Source organism: Urocitellus parryii, chromosome 5 (assembly GCF_045843805.1).
Source record: "Urocitellus parryii isolate mUroPar1 chromosome 5, mUroPar1.hap1, whole genome shotgun sequence".
NCBI lineage: Eukaryota > Metazoa > Chordata > Mammalia > Rodentia > Sciuridae > Urocitellus > Urocitellus parryii.
Window position 1 is genome coordinate 162401293 of NC_135535.1, and position 6000 is coordinate 162407292.

The window sequence follows — 6000 nt, forward strand, 5'->3', positions numbered from 1 at the left end:
TGTTCATTCTTACCTTTGAACCCCAGGAGTGCTGTCTGTGCCATTTGTCTGGCACTTAATTATCTACTAATTGATGACATCTTTTATTAGCCATTTAAATTCTTATGTTTAACTTCGTGTTTGTGTGCGTGTTCAACTTTCCAATTAGATCTTAAACTCCTCCAGGCCTGAACCAGATGCTTTCTTTATATTCTCAGCACAGACTAGCAGCAGGCTAAGTAAAAAGAGGGCACTAATTAATGAACACTTATTAAAGTGAGTAATAAAACATCCAATGTCTGGATAGTTCTCTCACAGCCAGGATCTCCCTTAATCTTCACAATAATCCTTTTTGAAAAAATTTGTTCTTTTTAGTTGTACATGACAATAGAGTGTATTTTGACGTATCGTACACATATGGAGTATAGCTTCCCATTCTTGTGGTTGTACATGATGTGGAGTTTCACTGGTCGTGTATTCATATATGAACATAGGAATTCATTCTCCTGTCTCCCCGCCATCCAATCTGGTGAACCTCCACCCCTCTCATTGTGAGTCAGCATTCCCATATCAGAAAGAATATTCGGCCTTTGTTTTTTTGGGATTGGCTTATTTCACTTAATATGATAGTCTCCAGTTCCACCCATTTACCAGCAAATACATAATTTCATTCTTATTTAAGTCTGAGCAATATTCCATTGTGTATATGTGCCACATTTTCTTTATCTATTCATCTGTTAAAGGACACCTAGGTTGGTTCCACAGCTTAGCTATTATGAATTGAGCTGCTATGAACATTGTTGTGGCTGTATCACTATAGTGTTGATTTTAAGTCCTTTGGGTATATGTTGAGGAGTGGGAGAACTGGGTCAAATGGTGGTTCCATTCCAAGTTTTTTGAGGAATCTCCATACTGCTTTCCAGAGTGGTTGCACCAATTTGCAGTCCCACCAGAAATGTATGGGTGTGCCTTTTTACCTAAACCCTCACCAACAATTATTGTTACTTGTAATCTAGATAATTGCCATTCTGACTGGAGTGAGAGGAAATCTCAGTGTAGTTTTAAAATTTTTCATGTATTTGTTGACTATACCTATTTCTTCTTCTGTGAAGTGTCTTTTCAGTTCCTTTGCCCATCTATTGAATGGGTTATTGTTTTTTTTTTGGTGTTGAGTTTTTTTGAGTTCTTTATGTATCCTGGAGATTAACGCTCTATCTGAGGTGCAGGTGGCAAAGATTTTCTCCCATTCTGTAGGGTCTGTCTTCACGTTCTTGATTGCTTCCTTTGCTGTGAAGAAGCTTTTTAATTTGATTCACCCCATATATAGATTCTTGATTCTATTTCTTGCTCTTTAGGAGTCTTGTTGAGGAATTTGGTTCCTAAGCCAACATGATGGAGATTTGGGCCTATTTTTTCTTTTATTAGGTGCAGGGTCTCTGGTCTAATGCCCAGGTACTTAATCCACTTTGAGCTGAGTTTTGTGCGAGATGAGAGAGAGGGGTCTGATTTCATTTTATTACATATGGATTTCCAGTTTTACCAGCACCATTTGCTGAAGAGGCTATTTTTTTTCTCCAATGTATGTTTGTGATGCCTTTGTCAAGCATGAGATTTACTGTATTTATGCCTCATAATAATCCTTAAGGCATATACTGTGATGGCCATTTCACAGATAAGGGAACTGAGGTTCCCAAAGAGGAAATCACTTGATTTAGTTCTAAAGATCAGGGCTCTTAACAGCCTCAAAACAGCCTCCTTCAGCTTTCAGATGTTCTCATAATACCTCCTTCTCCTGCTCCAGTGCCCAACATGAGCCTTGTCTGCTAGTTTTGCTTCCCTGCCGGCTCTCACATTCTTTCCATGTCCTCATAGGGGGTGATATTGGAGACAGATCATTACATTTAAAAAGCCAGTTATGAAAGATCAGAAACATGCCCACACCCACAGTAAGTACCTGTCACTAAGAAATCAGGCTGTAGGAATGTCTGTGGGACCAGTGATCATCTCAGGACTTTCCTCTTTCTTACCTGCAGTTTCCACTATGAACATTGCTTCCTTTTATAAGTGGAGAACAACAACAACAACAAAAAAAAATACAAATTTCGTTGGCTTACTTGTTGAACAGATGATGCGATCTCCCGGTTGTGTATTGCTAAAAAATACTCCTGAGTTGAAGCTTCCTCTTTTCCCTCCCCACTCTCCTCCAGGTGGGAAGGGAACCATCCCTGGCACTTATTAGTCACAGGTTTGAAATGCAGGGGTGGGCTGGAGGGAGAGAAGTGATTGGTGCGGGTGGGAATTTGGGGATTCTTTTATCCCCTGCATCTCAAAGGCTGACAGGCTCTTGAGGGGTGGAAATGACTGGTAATTAGTGAACCTTCTCTGCCACACACACTAAAGACACACTTCACAGTCTCTGTGACCTCTGCGGCCCGGTGAGGCTTTGTTATGTAGATGCTCTTAATTGGGTGAGTCACTGCAAACAGCTTTGGAAAGAGCGGTGTGGGCTGTGCTTAGGGAGGCTTCCTACCAGGGGGTCTAACGCAGGCATTAGGGGGGTGCTGGTGGCCAGGGCCTTTGCAACTCCACCCCACCCATAGGATTGAGAAGTGTTCCCCGTGGCTCAGAAACCCACAGTTGGCTTTTAGGGCATCTGTAGGGTTAAGCTATGGCTTCCCCCTCCTCTTCCTCTCTCCCCTTCTCCTTTCTTGTTTATTGATCATCTATTCTGGACAAGGCTGGGAATACTTTGAGATACAAACTGGTTCCCTGTATTCAAGGAGGTGACCACCTTGTTGGTAAATTGGAAACAGATATAAATGTACATGACCCCACTACAGCAGGCATCAAGGCCAGGCACGTGAAAAAAGCATTGATGTGGCATTTCACATGCTGGAGCAGTCATTGAAAGCTGGGCCACGGGGGCGGGGGGGGGGACTTGTCCACAGGGTGAACAGGACTTGGAGGAGTTCTGGGCAGAGGGATTCCCAGGACATGGGGACCTGCACCTTGAGCTTGGCTCAGATGTCAGAGGAGTGGTGTGAGGGGTGGGGAAGATTCAGTGTCCCACCTGCTTCTCCCCCCCAGAGGTGGGCACGATGTGTGAATGCATCATGTCCTAAGCAGGACTCGCCAACCCCCAGCCAGTATTTTAGCGAATGTCACCACCTAGGCCCCTCCATCCACTTCTCTCAGGCGAGTATTAAGTCAAAGATATTGGGCTGTTACACCTTTGCTTAGCCCCAAATCTTTTTATCCCCATTGCTACTCTCTCCCTTCAGGTCTCCATCACAGGGGAATGGGGCTAGGATGCATTTCAGGGCCAACTTTCCTCTTCTAAATATCCTCCCCAACCTGTCTGACCAATTACTCTGAAACACAAATGTGATCATTTTACCCCCATAGTCCTCCTGGCAAGGCCCACAGAGCTGTTCCGAGGTGGCTCCTGTGTACCTCTTGTGCTGCCCCTTTGTCCAGGTCACCAGTGATCTGGTGTCGTTAAAGCTGATGTTGATTCTTAGCCTTCCCTTTATTTGGCTTTAAGCAGTACCAGATACAGTTGATCAATCCCTTTTTCTTTTAGTTCTTGACCTTTTATTCCAAAAATTTTTAAACTTGTGGAAAAAATTTAAATAGGACAATGAACACCCAATACCCTTCTCCCAGATTCACTAGCTCTTAACATTCTGCCATGTTGCTGTCTCTCTCTGTTTCTCTTTTGTCCATTTTTTTCTCTCTGAATTATTTTAAAATCATGTGCATCTTGATGTCTACTCCTAATTTCTTCAGCTTGTATCTCCCAAAGAAAAGGATATTTCTTTTCTTTTCTTTTCTTTCTTTCTTTTTTTTGTAGTACTGGAGATTGAACCCAGAGGTGCTTTATCACTGAGCTACCTCCTCAACCCTTTTTATTTATTTATTTATTTATTTATTTATTTATTTATTTATTTATTTATTTATTTAAGATAGAGGAGAGAGAGAGAGAGTGAGAGAGAGAGAGAGAGAATTTTTAATATTTATTTTTTAGTTCTCGGTGGACACAACATCTTTGTTTGTATGTGGTGCTGAGGATGGAACCTGGGCCGCACGCATGCCAGGCGAACGCGCTACTGCTTGAGCCACATCCCCAGCCCCCCCTTTATTTATTTATTTATTTTGAGACAGGGTTTTGCTAAGTTGTGGAAGCTGGCTTTGAACTGTGATCTTCCTGCCTCAGCCTCCAGAGTTGCTGGGATTACAGGTGTGTGCCACTGTACCTGGCTGGAAAATGATATTTTCTTATGAAACTACAATACCATTAGCATAACTAAGCAGAGTAATGTGAATTCAATAACTTTATAATAATATCATCAAACAGTTCATGTTTAGATGTTCCCAGTGGCTCCTAAAATGTCCTCTGAGCTGTTTTCAGTTCCAGTCTCCAATATAGGATTATGCATTGTGCTGTCTCTTTAGGTCATTTTATCCAGAACCCTCATGACATTGACATTTTGGACAGTCTAGCCTAGTTGTCTTGTAAAATTTTCCACCTTCTGGATTTGTCTATTTCCTCCCAAGTGGATTCAGGTTAAGCATATTTGGCAAGAATAACATGCAAGAGGTGTGTACTTCTCAATGAATCACATCAGAAGACCAAAATGTCAGGTTGTATCACCTTGAAGATGTGGCATCTGAGCTCTTGGTTGGGAAGTGGGACCTTTAGGCCTCTCCACTGTATAGGTGTGTTCCCCCTTTGCAATTTGTAGGTTATCTGTGGGGTGATACTTTGAGACCATGTGCATATCCTCTTCACTCAACACTTTCAACATCCTCTGATGATCCTTGGCTGAATTGGCTGTTATGTTGGGAACCCCATCTTTTTTGATATCTTTCTTGGCTTCTGGGTCTTAACTTGCCTTTGGTTCTGCATTAACTTCTCCAGCTGCCCCTTCACATGTCACATGGTGATTCTTTTGACCTCTGCCAGAGTGCACTAAGGCTCAACCTTCAGATTTTTTTTTCTTTCTTAGGGTTTTATATGTCATCTAAGAAATCAGATTTCTAATTGTGGTCCAAATCTGCCTTGTGAACTCCATATACTTGCATCTATTTGTCTGTTTCACATCTGCACTCAAAGTCTCAAAGTCTTCTCAAAGTATCAAGTCCAAAAAAGACCCCTGGACCCTTCTATTCCCTAATTTTCTCATCCATTTTATATGACAACTCCATTTTTCCAGTTTCTCAACCCAAAATCTTGGGGTTACCTTTGACCCTGTTTTTCATACTTTTCATGTCCAAGCCATCATAAAATTTTGTTGATGTCATCTTTAAAATATATTCAGGTGGGCAGGGCATGGTGATGCACACCTGTAATCCCAGCAACTTGGGAGGTTGAGGCAGGAGGATCAAAAGTTCAAAGCCAGCCTTAGCAATTTAGCAAGTCATTTAGCAATTCAGAAAGACCCTGTCTCTAAATAAAACATAAAAAAGGACTGGGGATGTGGCCCAGTGGTTAAGCACCCTTGGGTTCAATCCCTGGCACTGTGTGTGTGTGTGTGTGTGTGTGTATTTACTTATTTCCAGGATTCCCCTGATGACCTGCCTGTAGCCTACTCTTCCTGCCTCCCTCTCCATGGCCCATAGCATAGCAGCATAGCAGTCAAAGCAATCTTTACAAATGGGAGTCACATCATGCCCCATCCTCTGCTCAAGGTTCTTTCTCTCACTGAAAATTTAAACTGAAGTGTTAACTTCAGCCTATCTGTCCCTCCATGAGCTGTGCCCCCATGTCCTCCCATGTGACTTCATTTGCTATTGTTCTCCCCTTCACTCACTCCAGCTACTCAGATATAACCCAAATTTTCCAGCAGACTCTTGCCTCAGTGCCTTTGCACTTATTCTTCCTGTTGTTGGGAATAATCTCCCCCTAGCTGTCCACTTGGCTTTCCTCTACTTCCTACAAAGTGTTGAGCTTCAATATCACTCTCTCAGTGGGGCCTTTCCTGATCACTCCATGTGTCCTGGCACTTTTCTTTTCCTTTC